Here is a 27,587-nt window from a genome sequence, read left to right on the forward strand (position 1 = left end):
TCCTCTGAATCAAATGTAACTTATGCATTTGATAGGAAAATATCAGGAAAATATGTACAGCAGCATCTCTAATCTAGAATATTCCAGAATTTCACAGAATAAAGTTCCCAACTAACAAAAATACATCCCAATTTTGAATTTATCAAAAATATGGAAATGATTCAACTAAGGGAGATAGCTGAAGCTGAAAAACTCATGAAAAAAATATTTCAAGACTAACTACAATCTTATACACTTACCTCAATGTATCTCACTGCACTAAGTAGGGCTCTGTAGAACACTATTATCAAAGACCTACATGCTACATACAGATTAGGAAATCTTTCCTCTGAAACATATTAGGGCTTTTTTAAAGTTACCACAACTTTGACTGACCTATGAAAGTCAATTCAAGAAGCCAACATCTTCTTATAGGATTTTATCTCTTCAAACTGTACTGAGGAAATTCTAACATGTCATTCCAAACATTCAAACTGGAATTAATTTGCTGTTGAATTTGAGAACTGTCAGTCAGAAAACATATTTTGCAGTACAGTTTTACACGAATATATTCTTAACCCGAGATAGTTCAATGGAATTATTTACCTGGAAATAAATCTATATTCATCAGTAGATATGATGGCCTAGTTATTCATATATGAGATAGTTTCATGGAGATCCCTTGAGGCTCATTTTGGGAGAGCAATTTTGCTAGAATTTCAAGTTTGTTCTTAAGGCAAAAATATCTATTCTAGAATTTATGCTTGTCAAATTAAGTTTGAATATAGTACATAATCATTAAAAAAGCAAATATAGCCCTCCATAAGAGAAAAGGGTACATTCTCAACAGCATAAATGTGAGTCTATTCAATCAAGAAGAAAAATGTCGTGGTTCATCTCTAGCTAAGATCCTGTCTATAAATTATCATGGTATGTTATTTGTAGACCCTGCTGGAATCATACAACAGTTGCAAAACAAAGCCCACAGAAGACAACAGACAATTATTATGTAAGTAGTGATGCATCTCTGAGCTGTTGGAAGTAGGAGGCAGCACAAAAAGCAGCAGGGGGTTCTCAAGGATGAAGAAAAGAGAAGAAAGGAGAGAAGAGTAGGAGGAATGACAGCAAGATTTGGTCAGGGAGGAGGAGTTGACGTGATAAAGCATGAAAAGCTAAGCCTTTTTTAAAAGCAAAATGTTATCCGCATCTAAAGAGGCTCCAGCAACAGTTGCTATGGAGACAAGAACTTTGACTTCTGTTACTAAACTTTAGTCATTCTGCCGAGGTAGCTTCAGTATCACTTCCATTGATGCAGCTTTAAAGCAAATTCAGAAATGTTGCACAGTGGCAGTAATTCTTAACTAAAATTCAAAACATTATATTCTTCATTACCATGTAACTTACAGTAATTTAGGCGTATCTTCAAAACCACCTATACCTACAGTAGTGTGTGCACGGACACACATACTGTAGTTTTAAAAAGCATCTTCGGCTCAAACTGATTAGAGTTTTCGGCAACTCTATTAGGCAACAATTGCAAATTACAGAAGGGGAGAACAAGGAGGGGGATAACAGATTCCTAAACAGGTTTTGCAAGAAGAAGAGTGTGCATGTCTAACACAAAAGTTTGTAAGGAGGACCACTCAATCTCTGGTGAGTTGCAAGTACTCCACAAATACATCTCAAAAGCAAGAGGATTTTTTTTATTCCAGAGAATGTTAACATTTCCATTCTCAATTTTTGTGGACTAAGAATTAGCTGCCCCTGCTTTTATCTTTTTGGACTGAGCTTTTTGGATACTGCTGAAGGAGGGTTGGGAATGTGGCCTCCAGATGTTGTTGAGTTGCATTCACTTGCTGTGAATAGTAGCTAAGCAATAAATGGAAGGTGACAAGTTCCCTATCTTGAATATGCTAAATTTCTCTGAAAAAAATCTCCACAACTATGTGATCAGGAAGCTTGATCACCATATAAAGCCTGGAGCTCCACATTGTCCATCAGTGGTGTATAGCTAAGTATGTTGTGCAAACACAACTAATTATGTTTTATTAAACAAATAATGATTAAACAACTATGATTTAGCATAGTATGTGAATTTTGTTAATACATACATTAAATAAAATGATCCAAAGTTCTGTATTCTGTTTTGCTCTTAAACATATTTTGCCCAATTAGCACAAAAGAAGTCCCTTCTCAAAGCGCTAATGCAAAGAACCCTTCTGTGGGATAGTTGTCACATTTTCATTCTTATGTATCTTACTTTCATAAAGGGAAGAAAGCAGAATTTTTGAGTTCTCTATGCTTAAAATAACAACAGAAACATTCATTAATGGTTTGTGCGGAGATATAACCTTACCTTTCATGTTATCAATTGTGATATGTTTGCACAACACTAAAAAGCTTGGTTAATGAGTGTGTGCTATCATTTTACTCTTAAGCCCTGTCCTGCACAGAGCTTTAATTAAGCATGTAACTTTTTATGTTGACTGAATCCAAAATAGTTGTGATTTTTGGAACTATGAAAACAAGAGCACATAGCTCATGAAAAACCCTGGATAAAAATCTCCATATGATATATTCACAATTTTGAGCTCAGGCTTGACAAACTACAAAAGTTGGTTAAGCTGTGACAGGAATGTAAAATGGTACCATTCACCATTTTTTTTACTTCAGATCATACAAAAAGTTTCTGATATCTAAACTTGTCCAAAAGGGTGTGGAAGTTCTTGATATTGAAAAATATATATTCACACATTTTAAGGAGTCATAAAACATTTATTACAAACAAAAGTGCCTGAGTTTACATACCAAGATAAGCCAAACTGAAACCTTTTACCATTTAGCCCAGTCTGAGCCAAGCCAGCAATGTCCATAACCAATCACTTTGATGTCAAAATGATGAAACATACATCATAACATCATTGTATAAAGGACCCAACCAAGCACTTCCATCATGATAACTGATCCATGTCTCATATTTCCCCCACTTTTCTATGCTGCAGATGTCTCTGCACCCAGCCAAAATCAGAGACACTAAAGCTCTACTTCCACAAATAGGCTCTCACTATATCTTACAATGTCTGATAAATAAATACCATCTGACAATTCAGTCTTATATGTTACATAAGAGGAAAGCTGTCTTGTTTATCTAAAATATTCTGGAAAGAGAGCCCGCATTGGCTGTTTTACGGTAAATATTACATACTGTTCATGAACAACACTTGTTCCCTGCACTGTAGGCTATCTCTTCCCCCATATTGTTATATTGATAACAGTGTCAGTCAGCTTTGGGGCTTAGATAAAGTGGAACACAAGAAGCAGTGAATTTCTAATCTGATACTCTGCCAAGAGAGTTTCTCTTTTTTGAATACTGTATAACCATGCTCCGGTGTAACGATAATCCAAAACTCATTCATCCAAGTTGCCCTTTATCTAAAGACTTTTAATGGGGGAAACAGGTAGCAAAGTCATGCAATAGAAATACCAAAAATAGTAATTTGTATATTATTTGCCAACTGAGGCAACTAGACTTTATTTAGAGACTTTTATAGTAGAAATGGGTAACAAGGTCATGCAGTGAAAATATCAAACACAGTAATTTGGCAGCTAAGGCAATTAGACTTTAGAAAACACTACATAACTCTTGACCCATTGGGTCATTGTTTCAGAGATATTTTCTTACCAGATTCCTCAATGCTTTCATCAATGGTAGAGCTTCTAATATGATGGAAAAGTTCTTAAAAATTCAGGGAGATGTTCAGAGATGTATCTGCCTTGAAAGTAGCACAGTCAAACATCAAGAGCTGGCCACAGGAAATGTTTTATGACATTTTGTATTATGTCATAACATTTTAATAGTTTCTGGTTTTGTCATAAAATGGTTTACAAAATTTGCCAAATGTCAATTTTATAGGAGTCATGGGTTCCAAATTTGGGACACATTCTTTAAGTTAGTCCATTTGGTTCAAAAATTGTTGCCATATTTTTGCACAATTTTCCCCAATTAAAAGTTACAAACACTAGGGTTTTAGTAGCGCATAGATTGCAATGCCATTCCTGCATCTCAACTAAGTCTGAAAGATTAGCCTTTCACATTATTCTGCAAACACAGATTTATAGAACATAAATATTAAAATGGTCTGATTATACATTGTGAGAATTTGCAACACTAGACAATATTTTATTGTTCAATTCAGACACTCCTGTAAACTATAATATGATGTCCACAATCTTGGGTTGTCATATTAGCTTACCTACTATTATCTGTAAATCTTGTTACTTTGTGAACCCAGACAATGGCTTTTTCAACAAACTATGATTAAAGGGTTAGCATGATGTGCAACAGGGAAAGGGGGAAAGTGGCAATGGATATATTTCCTGCTCTTTGTTCCCCTACCTTTCCCCCCCACCCATCACCACCCCCATATCCATAGCTAAACATACTAGGCACTAGACCATCTGCAACTAATATGTTCCTTAAACACTGAAAACTTCATCTGAAAATAGGCTGGACACCACAGTATATACCAAGCAGAAGTTAAAATATACTTCTGCAGATTGTACAACTGCATTTTAAACAATATATTAAGAACATACAAAGTGGCTAGGCATCTACAAAAGCATTAGTATTATCTCTGTGCCTTTGTGTTAAAAAGTATCTTTCAAGTGAGATAGAGGCCAGTTTATGCTAATTTTTAAATCTTATTACTGCCCATGACATTCATCTAGAGCTATTTATAGAATGGATTCATTGATACAGTGTTATAGAACTGAAGTAAAGAAACAAACACAGCAATAGGTTTTGTAAAAGAAAGAAACATGAGTTGTGAGGTAGGTCAGTAATACTTATGGCTCCAAAAATGAGATGCAACTCATTCGTGTAGTAAGCTGAATTTACACAGAGCATCCCAAGGAACCCTACTGTTGTCTAAACTGACTATCAAAGATGATCACATGCATGGCTACATAATTTATTAGGACACTGCAAGAAACCTCTGGAATTTGCCAACATAAACAGAAATGCTCAGCCATTTGACATCCACATTTCTTTGAGGAGAGCAACAAGATCCACAATCCATCCACTAATACATACCCAAAGAGGTCTCTGACCCAAACCCACTGACCTACTCCCTTTCAAAGCAGACAAGAGATTTCAACAGCAATCAATCAATCAGAATAGAACTGGAAGGGACCTTGGAGGTCTTCCAGTCCAACCCCTAATACAGGTATCCCAGTGTGCTGTCCCAAATTCAATAGTGAAATTCTTCAAGAGCCTCCTACCCCAAAACCCAGAAACCGCCACATACAAGCAAGCCAATGAGCCAATCCTAAACGCTGTGATCTTGCCCATCTACTGAGAAATAAACCCACCGATTTCAATGGGATTTATTCACTGGAATGTCCCAGGTTATTCAGCATCGGCTACCTCCAGCGAGTAGTTTCTTGGCTTTGATCTCCGAGCATTTGAAATGCAAATAAAGACGACGGGGAAGGCGCTTACAACTAAGGCTCCTTCGGATCCATCTGTGCAATTATGCCCTTCCGATTTTCTTCCTCTCGGGCTCCGTTCCCCAACCCCCACAACGCCACTATTATGCGAATATTTTTCTCGCAGTTGTGCCGAGCAGCCACATCGCGCTTCAGCCCGGCAGCTTTATCTCGCTTTCTTAACCCCCGCTGGCCGGCAAGGCTGTATATAGGCTCAGATCTGAGAGCACGGAAGGCTTACGTTGAAGCACGGAGGACATCGCTCCCGCAGAACTGCCATGAACCACAGAGGCTCAGATTGCACCGATAGGATAAAACGGGCGTCTGTGGTAGGCTCGCCAGATAAACTCGCACACGATCCTCTCTTTTTTTCCGGACCATCCAGCACCTTTCCTTGGCCCCGCACTCCTCAGGAGCGTTTTCCTTTCCGACGGACATCCATTCAGAGTGCTCGGTTGAGAAATGCGTACAATACACGGCGCAGGCCAGCCTCACTCGCATCTGCGCTAGGGAAGTGGGGAAAGGAGAGACGGGGAATCTGATGGAGAAGGACGGGGGGGGGTCCTCTCTCTGCGTCTCCTTCTCTCTCTCTCTTCCCGGAGCTTCCATCCATCCATCCATCCATCCATCCATCCATCCATCCATCCATCCATCCATCCATCCATCCATCCATTCATTCATTCATTCGGCCAGTCAAGTCCGTCAATTACATAGCGATGTACCTACCAAGCATGGCTTTCTTGCCCGCCAAAGAGGCACCGATCGGGCGCTGCAGCCTACAGGAGTGCCGCAGCAACCAGAGATCTTCGAGAAGGGCAGGCACACGGTGGCTTTTCTCCAACTGCAGAGCCGCCGCCGCCGCCGCGGTTCTCACGATGCCATTCTGCCAATAGCAACTGCTGCCATATTGTTACGGCAAGCGCTGCGAAGGGCGGGGCGAGAAGACTCCTTGGAAACCGACGGCTATTGGTCGCGCGGCCGGCCAATCAAATCGACGCGGCCCAATGAGCCAAGCCGGCGATGAACAGCGGGGCCTTTGGAGTTAGAATGCGGCGTGACAATAGGAGCCGCACGCGGAAAGCCAGTCAGGAAGGGGGGAAACGGGTTTTGTTTAAGCCTTCGAGCCTTTTGCCGAGCCGAGGGAGGCGGTCCGAGAGCGGGGAAAGAAACCTACCTGAAACAAAAGTAGTGCTTTTCCCTCCTGAGCCAATCCAGTAGCGAATGGTCCAATCAGAAGGAAGATTTACGATTAAATTATGCGCGCCCCGAAGTGGATTTTTAGCGATTGGCTATTTATTACGAAGACAAGAGGGACAGGGTTTTTTTATCCCATTTTTCTTCGAACAGACGAAAGCGTCGCTGGAGCGCAAACTCTAACTCGTGGGTATTGGTATTGTGGGTATCCCCTCCTCTTTGGGAGGTTGCCACAAAGAGGAGGGGGGGAGACAACTTTTTTCCCAAAGCACCAGAGGGCAGGACAAGAAACAAAAGATGGAAGCTAATCAGGGAGAAAAGCAACCTGAAACTAAGGAGAAACTTCCTAACAGTGAGGACAATTAACCAGTGGAACAGCTTCCCTTCAGAAGTTGTGGGTGCTTCATCACTGGAGGTTTTTAAGAAGAGACTGGATAGTCATTTGTCTGAAATGGTATAAGATCTCCTACTTGAGCAAAGGATTGGACTCCAAGACCTCCAAGGTCCCTTCCAGCTCTATTCTGATTGATTGACTGACTGACTGACTGATTGCTGGAAGTATTGGATGGATGGATGCTATTAATTCAAGAGATGGCAGCTTACTTGTAATACAACCCACACAGAATTGCAACCAACCTTCCTCTAAACTAAGAGATTCTGCAAACATCTTGTAACTTTACTAACCATCTAGATATCCTCTTTTTGTTTGATGATATCAAAATGTGGCCATCTTTATAGAAGGCTAAGTTCCTCAATGTCTCATTTTACATTTTATAGCAGAAGATTGAAGTTAATTTATGAAGCAAAAGCAAGAAACTTAAAACACTTTGAGCCTACAAAATGTATGGTTGCTTAAGCTTGTGTAGTTCAAAGTCACCTAATGAGATGTATGGAAGACGGTCCTGCAAGTGCAATTGATAAAATGAAATGTTCTAAAACATGTATGCAATAGCCTAGTTTGCCTAGTACTGTCTTTTTCCCTTGTTTATGCTGCAAAATACTAACACAGCTACCTCTCTGACAATTTAATCAGAAGCAATTGATAAAGTGAGATATAACACAGGCACTATAGTAATCCCCAAACCTTTGTAGAGTGATATTTTTGTTCAGGCCCAAAATACCACCACCACCACCCCCAAAAAATAAAAAGGTTATGAGTTCTCCAGAATTCTTTGTCGGGCAAGTTGTCTCAAAAACATCTTTTTATCAAGGACACCACCTACAGTTAAACTCTGGCTTCACCAATAGAAAAAGCAGCAATGTTTATTTCTGTTCTTTGCCAGATTGGAACTGCTGTAGTTTATCCCTGGCAGGAAGCACATTAGTAACTAGTGGTCTTTGGTTTTTCAAACCTGGGGATAGCAAGGTTTTTATCCCCAAATGCTAGATGTCATAATACAACAAAAATTACTAATATGATTTCACCAAGACCTCTCTCTTGAGATTGACAAGACATTAGGTATCTCTCTTTTGCACCCCTGGTAATTTCTCTTCCTTTTTGATGTGCAGTAATCAGCACTCCACAGTATTCAAAGTATGGTTGCAGTTAGAATCAGTACTATTAAGTGATTCATTTCCTGAAATCCTCCAATAGGGAATTTGCCTTTTATCATCAAACTATTTCTACTATAGATGTTCAAAACAGTGTGGTCTATTCTTGAACTTTTCCTCTGGAACTGCAATTTCAAGTACTCCACGAACAGTATATTTTTAAAAGTTAATTATCCAGAACAATAAATGGTTTAGACCATTTAGACCCCCTTGAAAGTGTATGTTGGTCCATTATAATGGAGAAACAATGTTCCAGGAATGCTAATTCTGATTTGTATATTGATGATAGCTTGGTGAATAAAGTTTTACAGCCAATATGAGTCACAACTAATCATAAGCCCAAGATTCCTTTCTAGTCTGTTATATCTTAGATCCCATTGCATAGGACATATATGAAATTAGCATGTTTTGCATTAATGTATATTATTCAATTGTTTATCTACAATGGATCATATTTTAATTACAACTCTCATTTATCAACAATAAGAATACATTCATATACATTCATTAGTACTTTAAAGAATTTAATGCCATCAGTGGCTGGTCATAGCACTAAAATGGCATTGATCACTTTTATTGATGACTTTTAGCAGGCTTGAAATGGGGATAGTACCCTGTTTCTCCCAAAATAAGACATCTCCTGATAATAAGCCCAATCGGGCTTTTGAGCGCATGGCAATAAGGCCAAGCGCTTATTTCAGGGTTCATAAAAATATAAGACAGGATCTTATTTTCAGGGAAACACGGTACGTCTATCCTGACCCTTCTTGATGTCTCAGCAACTTTCAATGACATCAGTCATGGTATCAGGAGATTGAAAGTATGAGATGTGGCATTGAAATAGTTCTTCTTTCTCTGGGGCTAGTTCCAGTTGGTGTTGAGGGGAGAGTGGGAAGATTGAGCATCAAGCCCCTGCTTTGTGGAGTACTTCAGGTCTCTACTCTCCCTGCTCCTGTTTAATATCCACATGTAGCTACTAGGTGAAATCATTCCTCAAGACAGGATGCACTATCACTGATACACTGATGATACTCAGTTGGACATATCTGTCTTGGGCCAACCATATGATATGGCCAAGGGTTTTTTCCAGTGCCTGCAGGTTGTGGGAGCTTGGATGGAAGAGGACAGGCTTTGGCTCAATCCTAGCAAGATGTGGGAGAGAGACTGGCAGAACCACAAGGAAACGTCAAGCAGGGAATTAGTTTAGAATCTACATAGCTACAAGGGGGCAAAGTCCAACACCCCCCTCCCCCGAATGCCATTGAACCTTATGTTTTACCCAGGTGTAAATCATTAGTCTGAGAAGATTCCGATGTATAAGATTGAGCAATAAAACAGTAAATTGTACCCTTCACATGTCACTCTGATTTTCACACTGACACAAGACCAGGTTCCTGTTGTTTTTAAAGCCCACACATCTGGAGATTTTCCCATTTCATTTTGCCTGGAGGCACAATTTTTTAGTTTGAGTTGGTCTACAATTTGGAGGTCCTCCTGGATGTCTGGCTGTTGTTCAAAAAGCAGGTGGTAGCCATGGCTAGAGGGCAGGGATATCTTTCTAAAAGTTTGTCACACACCAACCGTGCCTATTGCTCTGCTTGTAGTGGTTCGTGCCATAATTGCTTCCTGTTTGGAGTTTTCTAACATGCTCTATATGGGGCTGTCTTTAAAGAGCATTAGGAAGTTGCAGCTGGTCCAAAATACAGAAATTCAGACAATTTAGGGCATTTAATAAATAATTATTATAATAATTTCTCATTACTGATATCACAACCTTAGAAGACATCTAACTCTAGACTAAGAAATAAACTCCTTGTAAGGCTAAAGACTGCAGACAGAATTTGCTTTCTTCACCGATTGTCGAAGTTACATCACTGCTGAAAAAATAACTTTTTGCAATCAAGATGTACATTTATGACCTTCACAGCATCTCTCTCTCTCTTACTGTCATGTGTTTGCCATTACAGTCAGTTAGTATACATAGACTTGTGCCTGATCTGTTTTTCTTTTCATTCCCCTCACCCTCACAGAACCGAGGAAGAGAGAGGAAGAGAGAGTAAGCAGGCCCACACATCAAAAAGAATGCACTAGGACCAGCTGTTTGCCTAATGTGCTCAGGGCTGGGAGCTGCCAGTTCCAAATGTGGTCACTATATGAGGACTACCTGTATTTTATTGAGATAAGCTATAGAAACATTCACCCGCTTCTGGTGGGTATTTGAATACAACTCAAAGTTATGCTCATCACCCCATAAAGTCATACATGACTAGGGCCACCTCTCTGCCAATGTTTCTGCGTGGTCTATTAGATCTAACAGGGAGGGAATGCTTTAGGTCACTTCCATCAGCCAATTTGATGTTGTTGGAGTCAGGGATCATGTCTTCTCTGTGCAGTGCCTGTCCTATGGAATACATCCTTCCAGAAAACAGATGGCCCCGATCTTCTGTAAGTAATCAAGAAATTTAATTGCTTCAGGCTATTATGCCTGAAAACTTCACTCATTTCTGTTGAACCATGTTTAACAATGTGGTTTAATCTCCACTTTTATTTTTTTACATGTGGCTACTATCTTGATTTTTATTACCTCCCTTGTGGTCACCCCCTCATGCAAATTGGGTAGGAAATTATGTAGGAGCCACTGAGTGCCATTAATTAAATTATATATGAAGCTAAGCCAGAATCAAAAAAAGTCATATTATTGCTTAGCCCAACATGTAAAACCAGCCACTGACAATCTACTTTTGTGGGTGGGCGGGTGTGGATGTTTTTAATATATGTCTCCCATTTTCTCCAGAAGTGGGTTTTTTTTCCCCTTTTGATATCCATTCTTCTGAAAAATTGATTACAGGAATCAGATTCTGGGAAGATTCTTTGAACCAATTATGCCTGTTTAAAGTCTATACATCCACACACATACAAAGAAGATACAGATGGAAAAATGTAAAAGCATTTGGGAAAAAAAGCTTTTTTGAACTGCAGCAACAGAGACATATTTCTACCTCTGTTGCTATTGGAAGACAGCTGCACGAACAAGGCTGTTTTTCATTTATACATGCAGAAAAAGGACTCGACTGGGAATACCAAATTTCAGAAGAACCCTGACTGGATGTAACTGTCACAGTTCATCTGAGAGCCATGGGCAGCTCTAGAGTTGATCTGAGGTCTGTTGAACAGCAGCAAACCCAGGTGAACATATTTTGAGCTATTTGCAGAGAAAGGCTTAGACTTGCTACTGTGTGCATCAGTTCAGGAATCCTGCCTGCATTAACTGTGAATCATCAACACTGGTATATCATTTGTTCTTCTGGTGCATGGCTGTCAACCAAGTGAACCGCCATTTCAAGCTTAGACATGCCCAGGACAGCCTTACCTCAGAGAGTAAACGACAGGAAAATGGAAAAACAACCGTTCCATTCAGAGAAAAGTGTAGCATGAACGAGCACCAACATTTTCCTTGTTTAGGCTTGTTGCTGTAGCACTTCTGATATGCTGAAATGCTGTAGCATAGAGATGGCAATACGTGTTTGAGTGAAATTGTGTTAGGGAGAGGATTTAATGAAAACAACTAATTGCTTGTTTCAAAAGTTATGATCACTGTTGACAAGAACTTGAAAAATCTGAAATTACGTAGCTCTAGGAACAAGCCAAAGTCATTGGAACTGGCAATATTCCAGAGGCTGCATTCCAAACTATCTTTATGGGTTTTTTTTTTAATTCCTGCTTACTATGAATATCATCTTTCAAATTAACATTGCAAGGTATTACTCCATTTGCAATAAAAGAATTTTACTCTTTTTGGTGAAAATCAAGAAATAAATAAATAAAATTGGCTGGTAATTGTAAATGCTTTACAGAGTGATATAAAACATATCAGCTTCCAGACACTATGGTTTCCTGAGGAGATTCTGCTTTCCAGGTCATGGCTTGCTATTTGTTGGTGACATTATTTCTTTAATAGGAAGAAAATTGTATTGAATCCTTAGGAGAATCCTTCTCTTACAGTAAACCGAAAAACACACAGAAAAATGGTAGGATTAGAATTCTACAGCAACTTCCATTCACAAAATGGAACCAGAATTTATCAATCTGGGAAAGACAAACCCTTCTGTGATGAATCCAGAGTTACTCAGGCATCAGTGATTAATTATTTTTCAGTACACCCAGGAATTCAAAAGATGTTTTGTGGTTTTGTTTTTAATTTGTGGTTTGTTTTATTAGTAAAATTTAATAAAAATGATACAGCAGCAATAATTACACACATATGAGGAATTAAAACTTAAAAAGGAAAAAAAAGATCCATATAGTATTAATATATAGCTAGCTTTATATATTATTAAATCTAGACTATATATAGACATTCTGTTCCGTCTTCTATTTGTAAAAGACAGAGGCATTTCAAAAACAGACAAACAGCACATCTCTTGAATGTACTTTCAAGATCTAGAGGGCGGTTTTATTTCTATTAATACAATATGATTCTCTTAATTAAGCCTTAAGCTCCATAGGGCCAGAGTTCTTAATCAGATATCAAACTAAACATTGTGTAATATAATAGTAGTATATAACTACTGTGATTTTAATCAAGATTGTATTATCGAATTAATGATATGAAACCAAGAAGGAACATGACCAAATCATATGAATCATAGAGCCCTCAAATGTATTACAATATCAACACAAAAATCTGATATTTATCCTTTTAAAATATTTTGGAGGAAAGTCCAATGAACACAAAACAAAATTTTAGGAGATTTCATGCAAGCCATAACAAGTATATCCAACACTTCTTAAAACCTGGATCCACTGATCTTTTTCCAAAACTGGATATTCCAGTTCCTATTCGATGATAGATAGATAGATAGATAGATAGATAGATAGATAGATAGATAGATAGATAGATAGATAGATAGATAGATGCATGGATGGATGCATGGATGGGATGGGATGGGATGGGATGGGATGGGATGGGATGGATAGTGTGTGTGTATGTGTGTGTGTACATTCACATACAGAGAGAGAGAGAGAGAGAATCAGTATTAACCTTCAACACATTTTTAGTTTCATATAAAATTGAACTGTTGATTTTAATTCAAATACAGATCTAATAAACATCTAAGCATTGCAGTTGTCTCTGGAATGACTAAAACATCCAGACTATATTTTTGTAACAACTATTGACTTTAATTGTATTAACTGCCAACATCCAATGATTTAGATGTTAATTTCTTGCTGAGCTCATGATTTATAATGAAAAGTTTTTCCCGATCTTCAGTTTAGGATTACTCCAGAATGTCTATTTGTCATATGCATCTAGGACCAAATTTAACTGCTTGACTAAACCTGAACAGCAGCTTTCAAGGCTGAGAAAGTCAATCTTTGCTTCTGCAAACTGACTTACCAAGATTTCAAAGAAGTTGCATATTAGCTCTTTAAATGAGCCCAGAGGGGATAACAATCAAATCAACTTCATTCCAAATGAATATTAACATTAAAGTAACAGCCCAATGATAAAGAGCAAAATCTGATAGTTGAAAACCACTCTCTTCATAAGTAACTTGGTTTTAATCAGAGACAACTGACAAATTTTCTCCTGCAAAATCCTCCTCCAAAAAAAAATCTCAATGGATTATGTATCTGTAAGGTATCTAAAAGGAATTAACATTAGAATCCCTTTTAAGATATATATCAGTCTAAGGATATGCATTTTAATTACATTAATTTTATCCCTAAGGCAGAAAGATAATTTTAGCCTAAAATACACATCCAATGCAGTCTATCATGCATTTAGACATATTAATTCATCATATTTTGAGATATTTAATAGAAATATAATTCCAAATATTTTCTACAATATTATAAAATCCAACTTTTTAGAATAACGTATACATATTTTGATCCTGAACAAAACAAATTAGATTAATAGCATATTCTTAATATCAACTGTATTGCTGCACAATTTCAAAAAGTAATAGTATTATATAATATATCTTCAAGATCTTCTACTACTACTACTAGTACTAGTTACTACTACCCAGTGGTGGGTTGCCCCCGGTTCGCACCAGTTCTATAGAACCAGTAGTAAAACCGGCCCCACCATCACCAAAATGCTTTTGTGCATGTGCAGAAGCTTCTGCACATGCCCAGAAGAGTGTACACATGCACGAGCAAAGTGCGAGTGTGCGCGCAGCCCCATTGCAAACTGGTAGCAAAGGTAAGTAGAACCCATCCCTGCTACTACCACTACAGAATATAAAAGAGCTTATAGTTACTGTCCTCCACACCATTGTCTCGTACCTGTCCTAATATAGTGGTGCTCAAAGTATGGCCTGAGACAATGGTGGGTTGCCCCCGGTTCGCACCGGTTCTATAGAACCGGTAGTAAAACCAGCAGGAGGCCCCGCCCACCAACCCTGACATCACCAAAATGCTTCTGCACATGCGCAGAAGCGCCCGTGAGTGAAGTGAGTGCATGCCCACAGCCCTGTTGCAAACCAGTAGTAAAGGTAAGTAGAACCCACCCCTGGCCTGAGACTCCAAGATCTTTGCACTGGGTCTACAAAGTCAAATAAATAAATATTTTTAAACCACTCAGTATTTACATTTCTAATACAGTGAATATCGATAGATATAACCCATATAAACCAAAGTTCCTTGGGATCCGCAATCATTTTTAAGAATATAATAAAGTGCTGAAATCAAAATGTTTGAGAACTACTGGTCCAATAAAAGTTAAAAGTCCAAGGATAGACTGAAAATTAAGATAAAGTGAGCAACTTGGTAAAGGGATGCTATATTATTTGATAGATTCAGAGATATTTTTGGATGAAGATACCAATTATTATATTACCAATATAATAATCCAATGTATAAAAAGTTGTGGGAAACAAAAATCTTTTAAGAACATATTCCAGAAACTTTATCAGTGACATCCACAAATCGGTCAATAAATGCAAGATGGCTGACATTGCTTTATGATGCAAACTTATCTTTTCTGTATATCAATGCCATCTTGAAGCAAATAAAAAGAGGTAGGTTTAGATAGCAATATTTCACCTTGCCAGTTCTATCAATCAAAGACATTTCAGGTTTTGCAAGAATAAAAACCTGAATCCAATTTATCTGCTACTATCTCTAAAACATCAATCACTACTGAGACTGTTTTCTTAACAAATCCATAGATAGATAACTACTGTACATCAAATGATTTTATAGTAAATTTTATTGGTCCATTAGAGTTTTAAGTAACATGCAATTCAATTCTGTGTATTCAGAAGAAAATCCTGCATAGGACTGTAACCATAATAGTCAAGACTGAATTTATTCATATGATGAATACAATAAAAAAGATCTCTGGGTATAAATATCTAATTACTAAAACATATAAACATATAATTCATATAATCCAAATAGCTTTTTCATTAGCCTTAGACATGCAAATTTTCCACAACAGAATAATTCTTTAAAATATACTGCTCAAAAAAATAAAGGGAACACAAGCAGAAGACATCTGAGATCTGAATGAATGAAATAGCCTTATTAAATACTTTGTTCTTTACATACTGTAGTTTATACACTGCTCAAACAACTAAAAGGAACACAAAACTACTGTATGTAATGAACAAAGTATTTAATAAGGCTATTTCATTCATTCAGATCTCGGATGTCTTCTGCTTGTGTTCCCTTTATTTTTTTTTGAGCAGTGTATTTCTTTTGAATATGTGTCCTATAGTCATCATGACAGATACAAAGCGTTAAATCAGCAGTCAAATGAAAGTGCTTGTCAGATGTAAATGCCTTATTCTCCAATGTGTAAATAATGTATATATGGAACATCAGAGGTTAACTTATTCTTTGGACTTTAATGTATTCATAACTTACCACTCCCATTCCTAGCTCCACCCCTTGTATATATAAGGAGCCACCCTCACCATTCTCGTCGCTTCTACCTTGAATATTCAGTGAATATAGAATGCCTATCATAATTAAAAAGAAATATATTTAAAGCTTTAACTCCTATTATCTTTATTGAGTCTGATCCTGAAAATATTGCAACAAGCTGGTAGCAGAGGATGGTTAATTGACTCAATAAGTAATTAAAAATGTCCAAGAAAGATAGGCCCAACACCAGGGCCTACAGCAAAGAAATAGAAACTGATCAAGAGATGATCAACGAATCCACCAATGCGATTTCGAGAGAATCCGAAGAATACACCACTGAAGAAGAAGAACTAATGAGTGAAAATAATGACCAGAAAGAAATCGAAATAGAAAATAACGAACTCAGGTCAGAGATATTAAAGATACTAAAAAGCCAAAAGAATGATGAAAGTCTCATCGCGGACCTCCAGGAGATGCTGAAGAACAGCGGAGCAGCGAGAGAGAAAAACGTCATTAAAGAAAAACCCAAAGATCAAAAAATCGTAAGTGAGATGACTACTGAGAAAATAGTTGTTAAAAAGAAAAGATGTGATCCCGCGCGAAATTTTGAATGGCAGCCATCTTGGTTTCAACGAACTTCAAAAGAGAATGGAGCAGAGCCAATCAAAACGCTCAGTTCAAAATTTCTGGCGCGAAAAACACTATCAGACGAAGAAAGTGAGAAAGAAGTCTCAAACTCTTCAGATGATCCAAAATCAGAAAGTGAAGACGATTTAACAAAATCTCAAGTAAAATCAGCAATGAAAACGCTTTTTGCTGCTTTTGGGCCAAGACTGAAAATTACCAAGACATCTACGAAGAAGCAAGAAATCAAACCGGCGACTCAAGACCTGCACGCTCCCATCCTGACTTCGAAAGCGACGACGCCCGAGCCCAGAGAGCCATGCCGATTTCGCCCTACACCACAGACAAAATCGAATACCAACGCACACAAAAAGAAGAAAAGAACCGTCACCACCACCAGAACCCCAAAAACCGAGCCAGAGACCGACTCATCTGAGGAGGAGCGGATCGAGAGAGCTGAAAGGGAGAGAACCTTCCACAACGCCACCAAAGAAGAAATGAGCAACGCGCATGTGCGAAACTACGTAGACGACCCAGAAGGACTTGAACTGGCCAGAGAACCGCGCAGACTCATTGCAAGCATCCCAATGCCGTTCTGTAATTTCCTGCACTTGAGAGATCACGGACTGCCCCAGGTTGTAAGTAATGGACAGAATAATGTAGGTAACTTACCCAGTGACTTCCCAAAACTTAGAATTGATGGCATTAATTTACAAGAGTGGTATCAACAGCTTCAGGTTATTTTCATGAAAGAAAATTTACTATTCTTTATAACTAGCCCTCCAAGAAGACCTTGGACTTTAAAAATAGATTGTTTACATCATAGAGCATTTTTCATAATAATATCTAGCGTGTCTCCTGCAATGTATCATAGCATCAAACCAAACCTAACTGTATCAGAAATAATTCAATGCATGTTTAATCTATTTCACAGCGATAGCGTAGCTACAACCACAAGAATGTCTAAGGATTTCTTTTCCTCTAGAGTAAAACCAGGGGTTTCTATAAGTGAGCATTTGATAAATCTAAACAAAATAAGAGCTGAGCTACAATTGAGGGGGGAAGTGATTTCAGATCAAACAATGAAAAGTGTTATTATCAATTCACTTGATCCATCATGGGATAGCTTTATGTCACACTTAGATACCATTAATTTGGGATATTTATCCATAGAAAGTCTATCTAACAAATTGATAGCAGAAGACAATTCAAGAAAAAATCGATCCAGTAACCAAACAGACCACAAACCTTTTAGGAAAGTAGTCTTTCAAGATAAACATAATGAGGCCTTTAGATGCTACAATTGTGGATCCAGGGAACATAGTAGAAGAGACTGCCCCAAAGTCTCAAGAGAGAGACATAGACCAGAATATAGGAGCAAATATAATTACAGACAATCTTCCACAGATAGACACAAATATAGAAGCCCACCAAATTACAAAGAAGGTAGAGGGGGTAGAGAAAATTCAAAAGAGAGGAAATCTGGGTCACTGAATGGGCTAAATAAACAAGACAGCACCAGAACACAGCAGGATGAGAATAACAATTGGCTTATTGATTCTGGTGCAACAAATCACACCACCAACAACAAAAGTATATTATCTTCATTTATAGAAGATAAGTTTGTGATAAAGGTAGCTAATCAAGATAAGGTTCAAGTACTAGGCAAAGGAAATGTGACCTTGCCTGGTCTAGGGAAAATAGAGGGGGTATTATTAATCCCAGAAATACCTCACAACATACTAAGTGCCATAAAATTAAGCAGAGAATCTGATATCAATATAGTTTTCTCAAAAGGGAAAGCAACTATAGAAAAGAACAAAACAAATGTAGGTACTGTAATGATAAAAGGAGGTCTACCCTATCTGATAACTAAAGAAAGATGTTTACATAACATTGATTCAAATATGGAAGATTGTATTGAAGCAGATGATGAAAATGTCAGTAACAGTGACAATGATGAGTGTAGAATAACTCATGATCACAAAAATACATACAAGGAAAAGAAACCAAAAATAGGTAAACCAATTCATGATGAGTGTGCTCACATCTTACACAGGAAGTTAGGACATGCAAGCTTTCCTGTAGTACAAAAAATGACTGAACACGCAGAAGGTGTCAAAATAAAAAATTGTGAAAATTATTTGGAATGCTCAGTATGTAAGTCCACCAAACTAAAAACCAGTCCCAGACCAAAAAAATCTAACAGATCAACTAACAATATTTTTGATTTGGTACATATGGACTTAGTTGGTCCATTAAGTCCCTCAATTACCTATAGAAAACGTTACTTCCTAACAATAGTGGATGACTACAGCCGATATGGTTTTGTTTACACATTAAAGCACAAGGATGAAACATTTCAGAAATTTAAGGAATTCTACAAACGTATAGAAACACAACATAATATCAGAATAAAGCAAATTATGACAGATAGGGGATGTGAGTTCATGTCTAAAGAATTCTCCCAATGGTTAAAGGATAGAGGAATGTTACATTTCACGTCCAATCCTTTTTCTGCATTTCAAAATGGAGTTGCAGAGAGGAAAAATTCCACACTACAAACCATGATTAGGTGCACATTAGAGGATGCTGGTTTAGGCAAACAATTTTGGTCAGAGGCATTACATTATTCGAATTACACTCAAAATAGAACCTGGTCCAGTATTGTGAATAAGACACCATATGAGGTGATGTACAATAGAAAACCCAAATTATCACACATGCACATATTTGGAGTCACCGCAGACGTACACATACCTAAACAATTGAGGAGAAAGGGAGAAAACGTATCCAGGAGATTAAGATTCATGGGATACGAAACTGGAACCAAAGGGTACAGATTTATTGATAGTAATAACAAATTTATAGTATCCAGAACAGCTGTGTTCCATGAACAGGCCAATTGGTCAAAATTGCACCTTAATGAAATATTTCCTAATAAATGTAAAGATACGATATCTTGCGAGGAAGGAACAACAGAAAATCAAAATATTAACAAAAGTAAGAACAAAACCAAAACTTGGACTAATAGTCAGCATAAAATAAAGACAGACACATTAACAAAAAAGGAAGCTAGATATTTGCATGATAACCATAGCAAGCCTGAAAGAACTATTAGAAACAATAGAAACCAAATACCAAATAAATACAAAGATTACATAATGCATATGAATGGAGAACAAATAACACCTAATACATATGAAGAAGTATTGAAACTTCCACATGAAGAAAGAGAAAAATGGGAACTAGCTATGGAAAAAGAGATGGAAAGTTTACAAGGATTAAATGTATTCACACCTGCGATCGAACCTAAGGATAAAACAATTATAGGTACCAGGTGGATTTATAAAATTAAGAACTTAGAAGGAGGCAATACCTTATACAAGGCTAGACTAGTTGCACAAGGCTATGCACAAAAATATCCAGAAGACTATACTGATACATATTCACCCACAGTGAGAACAGAGAGTGTCAAAACAGCCCTTGTAGTAGCATCTGCACTCAATCTGGACGTATTCCAATATGACATACAGACCGCATACTTACATGCAAAATTAGATAAGGAAATATATGTAAGAGCACCACACAGTCAATACACTAATAAGAACGAAATTTGGTTATTAAATAAGAGTCTGTACGGATTAAAGCAATCCGGCAAAAGATGGTACGATTGCTTGGTAAAAGTACTTAAGACCATGGATTTCAACGCCACCACTGCTGATAACTGTTTCTTTGTAAAAAAGAGTAATGATCATATTGAATTTGTATTAATTTACGTGGACGATATTTTATACATTGGAAAGCATAAAGAGAGCAGGGAAATCTTTGTAAATAAGTTAAATGAACACTTCTCACTGAAATCTCTGGGTAAAGTGAATAAATACCTTGGTGTGCAAATTAACAAAACTAAAAGGGGATTCAAACTTACACAGAAAGATAAAATCATCGAACTCCTAAACAAATGTAACTTAAATAATGCTAAAACCTGTGACACCCCTATGCAAACTGATTTTCTTAGAAACACTGATGAATCTTCCCCTGAGTTTAAAGACAACACATTTTACAGATCAGTTATAGGTTCACTCCTTTATATATCTAATTGGACTAGGCCAGATATTGCATTACCTCTCAATCTATTGTCAAGATATGTTAGTAAACCAACCTTGTATCATTGGGAAGCTGTCAAAAGAATTCTAAGATATCTGAAGGGTACATTAGATTTTTGTTTAATGTTGGAACCCAATAATGACAGAGAACCAAAAATTACTTGTTATGCTGATGCAGATTGGGCTGGTGATACATCATGCAGAAAGAGTACTTCTGGTTATGTTTTTCTATTGAATGATTGTCCAGTTTACTGGTATACTGGTAAACAAGAACTAGTAGCCACTTCTACTACAGAAGCGGAATATGTTTGTTTGTCCAAAGCTGCAAATAACCTTGTATGGTTCAATGATCTGATCACTGATGTTTGGAAGAAACCCACCTTACCATTTATTATGCATGAAGACAATAAAGCGGCCATTGAAATATCCAGATCCGATGCAATTGGACAAAGGTCCAGGCATATTGATATAAAGTTTAAGCATGTGAGACAACTGTCTCAAGACGGATTCATTAAAGCAATACATTGCGATACTTCTGAACAATTAGCTGACATATTAACAAAACCCTTACCTTCTAAACAACACAAATATTTAACTTCTAAATTATATGTATTATATTGTCCTGAATCAGAATGTAATTGGTGTTGTGTAACGAACCGGCATTTAGAGGGGGATTTGTCAGATGTAAATGCCTTATTCTCCAATGTGTAAATAATGTATATATGGAACATCAGAGGTTAACTTATTCTTTGGACTTTAATGTATTCATAACTTACCACTCCCATTCCTAGCTCCACCCCTTGTATATATAAGGAGCCACCCTCACCATTCTCGTCGCTTCTACCTTGAATATTCAGTGAATATAGAATGCCTATCATAATTAAAAAGAAATATATTTAAAGCTTTAACTCCTATTATCTTTATTGAGTCTGATCCTGAAAATATTGCAACAGTGCTGTTTGCCCAAAATTTGCCATCCTCTTTGCCAATCCTTATTTGGCCTCTCTTGCATCTTTTCTGTATCACTGCTGTATCGCCTTCTTTTGATTAGTCAGCATGTCAACAGTTAGAGGAAAGGTCTTCTGCTCTGACAGCTGTCAGCAGTGTCACAGAGCCAGCAGGGAATACATGTCCCAATGGTGCAGCTCAGCACAAATGCTGTGCACCTGACTAAGACGTTATCTGGGCTTCTGCTGTATGCCATGCTCCATTTGGACATCTTCCAAGGTGAAATAATACAAAAGGACAGAAATAGCCCCAAGGAGGATGCAGACAGATCCCCAGATGATTGTGCAAGCAGAGCAGCAAGGTAGTAGAGAGAAAATAACTGAAAGTGACTAGCCACTCAGCAACGCACCCAGTCTTTTAATTTACCAGGCTTAAGAAAAGGGAGAGTGATTGAAGGTGGCAAATAAGCAGCAAAAGCCTAATTCCACATTCCTCAACATTTACAGGACACTACAGGGAAGAAAAGCAGGTCTCTGCTTACACTATTTCAGAGTGTTAATACTCTTCTTCAAATGATATAGTGGAGGTCTGTCCTCCTCTTCACTATCTTGTCAGAAGCCTGGGAATAAGTTAATGTATAAGGAATGGTGATGGAGAGAATCCAGGAAATAAACTATTGAGAGCAAATCTGGGAAAAGAAATAGCTGTGATGGATGCTGGCTGGTGACTGGAGGGAAGTACTATTTGTTTACAGTAGTTCATGGGAATTATTTGTATGGAGAAAAGTAGCAGTAAAGCTTTTTTCATTTTGCAGGAATCAGTACAGTTGTTTTGACTGTGCTGACAGAAGGAAAGTAGCATATTTTTTCATAATGTATGTTTTATGTTGCAGAGAATACCTCACTTTTACAACCCAATTGAGCCCCAAATTTTTGTTGCTAAGTGAGACATGTGTTAAGTGAATTTTGTTCCATTTCATGACCTCAGTTGTTAAGTGAATCACTGCAGTTGTTAAATTAGTAAGTTGGTTGTTAAGTGAATCTAGTTTTCTCATTGACTTTGCTTGTCAGAAGGTTGCAAAAGGTGATCACATGACCCCGCAACACTAAAACCATCATAAATGTGAGTCAGTTCCCAAGTGTCTTAATTTTGATTGCGTGACCATGGGGATGCTACAAAAGTTGTAAGTGTGACAAATGGTCATAAGTCCCTTTTTTCAGTGCCGTTGTAACTTCAAACAGTCACTAAATGAACTGTTGTACGTTAAGGGCTATCTGTAAAAGATCGTATCAGGCGTGTCCAAAAGGTATGGCCAAGAAAATCAAAGCGGCAGCCATAAAAGAATGACCAAAGCTCTGCTTGTTTTTTATGGGTGTCATGGAGCTCCAAACACACCATCATGCCATCACCTTGACTTTTTTGACTATACTGTTGGATTATATAGTGTTTTTCCAGAACTCGGTGTTTTCACAGGTTGAGATCATGGCATTTCTCCATGCGTTTGTCAAAATTAGCAGTTTTAGTCAATGTATTTTCAGGAGTCCCTATTTATAATGTTTCAGATTGCATTTCCTTCCAAGTAGAGTCAGTAGAATTATGAAGGAAGAAGTTTGAAAGATAGGTTGCAAATACATTAAATCAAATATGTCAAAATAGTGTCATGATTAAGGTGTTGGACTAGAACTGGGAGCACCTGGATGACCTCAGGCCACTGAATCTCTTTCAGTTTGATGGCCACAGGGTTGTTCTGTGGAGAAAAAATGCAAGAGAAACCCTGTCTTGAGCACCTGGGGGAAAGGCAAGATATATAAATAACAAATTGTTCAATATCCGCAAAAGTTATACTATAATGTCTTTCTCTCCTCTATTGTCTACTTCATGAATTTCTACTCTCCCCTTGTAACCACAAAAATGAACTATCTCCATAGGACTGTTTTTGACTTTCGATCCATCATTAATTTTCTTTAATAAATTCAGTAAAATTTGGAATCCTTCCGCTGCCTCTTTGTAGGCACAGCTGTTTTCACCACAGAAGCAACCACATACACTAAAACATGAACACTGGAAATTGAGGGAGTGATTTAATGCTCCAGGCCTACATTTTCAAATGCACAGCTTTGATATGTGCAATTTATTAGATTCATTTATTTCTGTAGGTTAACAGTATCCATATTACAAAGACAGAAAGGCTCTTTAATCAAGAAGTGTTTGTCCCCAAAGACATCAAACTTTGGCATTGACAACGAGCACCACCTACTGGGGTTTTCTTCACTTAATTTTTCATTTTCCTAATAACTGCAGTTGTATATTTTCAGTGTTAAATGTAAAGTGATGTTGTCCAAGGGAACAGAAAACATTTGTAAGTTCTTGTCTTCTAGTGTCTTAAATGACTGGTTATAGTGAGATTTTATGCAGATTATGGCCCTCCAGTGATGTAGGTTGTTGTCTATAAATCCTAATGTAACAATCATTCTGATTTGACTTCAACAACAATACTCCTTTTTCATTTATAAATGACAAACTATGCTCACATACTTAATTCCTGACTTAAAACAAAAAACTGCTTAATTTCAACAATGTATTTTTTCAATTTTTATTATTTATATTTTAAACAACAGAAAAAATAATTAGCACAATAAAATCAGGCATGCCAATATATGGATGGAAAAACAATGTTATAAAAATAAAATCTAATACATCATTAGAAACATATCATGTGATACATTCTATATCCATTTTCTAGTAAAAATCCACTATGTTTAGGAGATATATAATCCATTCTGAAATCCATGTTAAACAACTGGCATGATAACAACAATTTAAAATTTGGACCATGAAATAATCTTGTTCTCTTGAGTCCTACAATTGTTTAAATTTAATCTTTGGCTTTTGCTAAACCGTATTGAATTCATTATTTGTCTGTGCCAAACATCTAATGCCTTATTCTCAAATATTGAAGTGATTTGAAAATTAAAGTACTCATGGTAGGATATTCATTTTGAAAGCTGTGATTCTCCCTACTCAACACAGATTTAATTTTTTTTCCATCTAGAAATATCTGTTTATTTATTTTTCCAAATTGGAAAATAATTATTCTTAAATAAAATGATATTTTAGTCAAGAAAATTCCTAAAGGATTTCTTGGAAAGATTTCTAGTAAATTTGAGAAATACCACCATCATCTTGGAACTTTATTCAATTTCAATTTTTTAATAGCTGCTTTCCACATTTGAGTTTGTTCTTGGCAGAATGCTTGTCTGTAATGAACTTTGCCTTTTTCAGCAGAAAAACATCAGCTGACTTGGAAAGGAAACTCATTGATGAATACAGAAAACTCAGACTGGTCTTTCAATTTTATCCTTAGGCCAGCTAAAGTGCAATCAGTCTGTTTTTTCATAAGGATTGATTTTTCAGCTAAGTAATGGGAGGAAAACTGGAATGCAAGCTACTATACATGCCTCTACAGTCCAGCCATCTTTCAACATGTGTCCCTTGCTGATTCAGTTAAGTGACCATAGGATTAAAGCCTCAGATTAGTTTAGAGGAACCTTTTATCAAGATCAGATTTATCACACCTGGGCTCCAAAAAATCCCTGAGACTTCTGGATGGAAGCAATATTTGGCAAACCTTTGCTTCCCTCTAGTGGTAATCTGGATTACTGTTGCCCCGCCCAAATAAAATATTTTAAAAGGTCCTCCATTTCCTCCCATTCTCAATTACAGCTGTGCTGGGATTGGTGGGTGAAGTAGGCAAAAAAATGCAGAAACAGCAGCAGTGAGATAAATTAGTTTTAACAATTAAATTTGTGCTTAGAAAGTTATTAATTTATGCAAATGTATCATCCCTTTTTTGGTAGCTAGATAAATAGCCAAAACAAAATAAAAGGTTAAAAACTGTTGGGAATTGCACCATCTCTTTGAACTTGTGTAGTTTTGACCATTAGGGCAAATGACAAAAAGACAGCTACAGCACAGGTCTTCACATACTGCCCCTATTTCTCACCTGGACTGCTTTTGTTAAATGAGTTTAAGAGACAAAGGGGGAAATCAGTTCTCCCATGTTTTCCCGCTTCTGAAGAGTCTGCACAGCTATAACTGAGGCTCTCCTATTTTATGTAATTCTTAATAAGTCAAATATAATTGTTTTTTTTATATTAATTGACATCTAAGCCAATCCTTTTTAAAAAACAGTTTGGCTACTTAGAATAATTACTTAATATTCTTTGAGCGCCTTGCATATTCTTAGCATATATTTTAACAAGAGCACCTACTGAATTGAAATCTATAACAAAAACCTGTATCAAGATTATTACTAAAATGAATACTAAGATCAACTTAAGGTAACGAACAAAGTGAATGTAGTCCTATATTTACAATAGAGATTTACAAAAAGAGCCTGTAGTACAGTGGACTAAAGCACTGTTATTAACATCTGCTGCTTGCAATTACTGCAAGTTCAAATCTCACCAGGCTCAAGGTTGACTCAGCCTTCCATCCTTTCAAAGGTAGGTGAAATGAGGATCCAGATTGTGGGGCAATAAGCTGACTTTGTATAAATATACAAAAGTATGAAGGCTATTGCTTAACGCATTGTAAGTCACCCTGAGTCTTCGGAGAAGGGCGGCATATAAATTAAAGCAAAACAAAAACAAAACAAAAAAACAAAAAAAACAAAAAAAGGATTTTCTCCCCAGCGAGCTCTAAGAAGGTAATCCATGGTTTCAGCTGGCAATTAATATAGTAATCTATGTGGTAAACTGTTGAAATATTTTTCTTATATGCTTAAAACAGGGGTGAAATCTAAAATTTGTTACTACCGGTTCTGTGGGTGTGGCTTGGTGGTGGGGGTAATGTGACTGGGTGGGCATGGCCAACTTTTTTTTTTTTTAACTTTTAAAAGCATTTTTCCTACAACCTTAAGAGGTTGCAGGAAAAAATGCTTTTAGAAGTCTCTGACGATCAGGCAACTCAGCTGGGATCACCAGAGGCTATTAAAGGCATTTTTTTTTTCTACAGCCTCTTCGGCCAAAGAGGTTATAGAAAAAATGCTTTTAAAAGCCTCTGACGATCCCAGCTGAGCCATGCAATCATCAGAGGCTTTTATTTTTTACTTTTAAAAGCATTTTTTTTTGGCTGAAGAGGTTGTAGAAAAAATGCTTTTAAAAGTAAAAAAAAACAGTCTCTGATGATCGCGCGGCTCAGCTGGGCATGCAGGGGTGCAGGGATTTTTGCTACCAGTTCTCCGAACCACCCACTGCCATTGCTACCAGATCGGGTGATCCGGTCCGAACCGGGAGCATTTCACCCCTGGTTTAAAGATAGTATAGGTAGTAGCCATTTTATAAAAAGAAAATGCTGGTTCTTGCAATTTGAAACAAATGGATACAGGTAACATATTTATGTAAAGAAAACATGCATAAAACATAGATGTTTTGGCTCTAGATAGAGATATTGGTTTAGCAATAAATAAGGAGGCTTTCTAAGATAAGGAAACAATTGTTTGTAATAATTCCATTCCACTGATAATGATTGGCTAAATTTCTAAATTTCAGAAACCTATAAAAAGGGAAACAAAGCTGCGTACTGCCACACAAAATTGAAAATTTTTCCTGAATAAACACATTTTGATTCATTGGACTCCTGGCTTGGTATAGGCTGTGGGAAAAGCAAGTTGTTTTAATCCTTCTGGCATTACTTTATATGACAATATGACAATATACACTGGTTTTCCAGTGTATCAGGAAGCTGTTGCAGACATTGCTCCAAATTTTGCTCCTTTCCTTTTGCTCCCCAAACCAACTTTCCTAATGAAAAGTC

General features: G+C 37.2%; 1 protein-coding gene and 1 long non-coding RNA gene across 13 annotated transcripts in view; both read right to left on the reverse strand.

Moving 5' to 3' along the window:
- TIAM1 (TIAM Rac1 associated GEF 1) overlaps positions 1–6,827 on the reverse strand; it is a 196,862-nt gene extending 190,035 nt beyond the window's left edge. For 2 of the 12 annotated variants that reach the window (XM_087895073.1, XM_087895072.1), the window contains exons 1-2: positions 6,193–6,375; positions 3,662–3,748 (exon numbers count right to left, since the gene is read on the reverse strand). The gene's annotated coding sequence lies outside the window, so the exon portion shown is untranslated. Of the gene's footprint in view, positions 1–3,661; positions 3,749–5,349; positions 6,550–6,640 lie in introns of those variants that run through there. The other 10 variants (XM_087895074.1, XM_087895066.1, XM_087895077.1 and 7 more) reach the window with 10 other exon arrangements.
- A 1,788-nt stretch (positions 6,828–8,615) lies between these two features.
- The window catches only part of LOC148113363 (uncharacterized), a 29,434-nt gene continuing 10,462 nt past the window's right edge, over positions 8,616–27,587 (reverse strand). Inside the window, exon 2 of the long non-coding RNA XR_015734470.1 lies at positions 8,616–10,654. This is a non-coding gene — a long non-coding RNA (uncharacterized LOC148113363). The remainder of the gene's footprint in view (positions 10,655–27,587) is intronic.

This window comes from Pantherophis guttatus, chromosome 5 (genome assembly GCF_059756535.1).
Source record: "Pantherophis guttatus breed Tessera chromosome 5, ASM5975653v1, whole genome shotgun sequence".
Lineage (NCBI taxonomy): Eukaryota > Metazoa > Chordata > Lepidosauria > Squamata > Colubridae > Pantherophis > Pantherophis guttatus.